The sequence below is a fragment of the Pteropus vampyrus genome, unplaced genomic scaffold (genome assembly GCF_000151845.1).
Source record: "Pteropus vampyrus isolate Shadow unplaced genomic scaffold, Pvam_2.0 Scaffold32, whole genome shotgun sequence".
Taxonomy (NCBI): Eukaryota; Metazoa; Chordata; class Mammalia; order Chiroptera; family Pteropodidae; genus Pteropus; species Pteropus vampyrus.
Window position 1 is genome coordinate 1,194,756 of NW_011888813.1, and position 330 is coordinate 1,195,085.

Below are 330 nucleotides of genomic sequence, written 5' to 3' on the forward strand. Positions count from 1 at the left end.
CTTCAACTCTAAATGATAGCTTTGCTGGATAAAGAATTCTTGGTTGTAGATCCTGGGTTTTCATTACTTTGAGTATTTTGTGCCAAACCCTTCTGACCTTCATAGTTTCTTTCAAGAAATCAGCTGCCAGTCTTATGGGTACTCCCTTGTAGGTAAGAACTGCTTTTCTCTTGCTGCTTTTAAAATTTTCTCTTTGTATTTATGCTTTGGCATTTTAATTATGATGTCTTGGTGTGGGCCTCTAGGGTTCATCTTCTTTGGGACTCTCTGAACTTCTTGGGGTTGTATGTCTATTCTCTTCGCTAGGTTAGGGAAGTTTTCCATAATTAT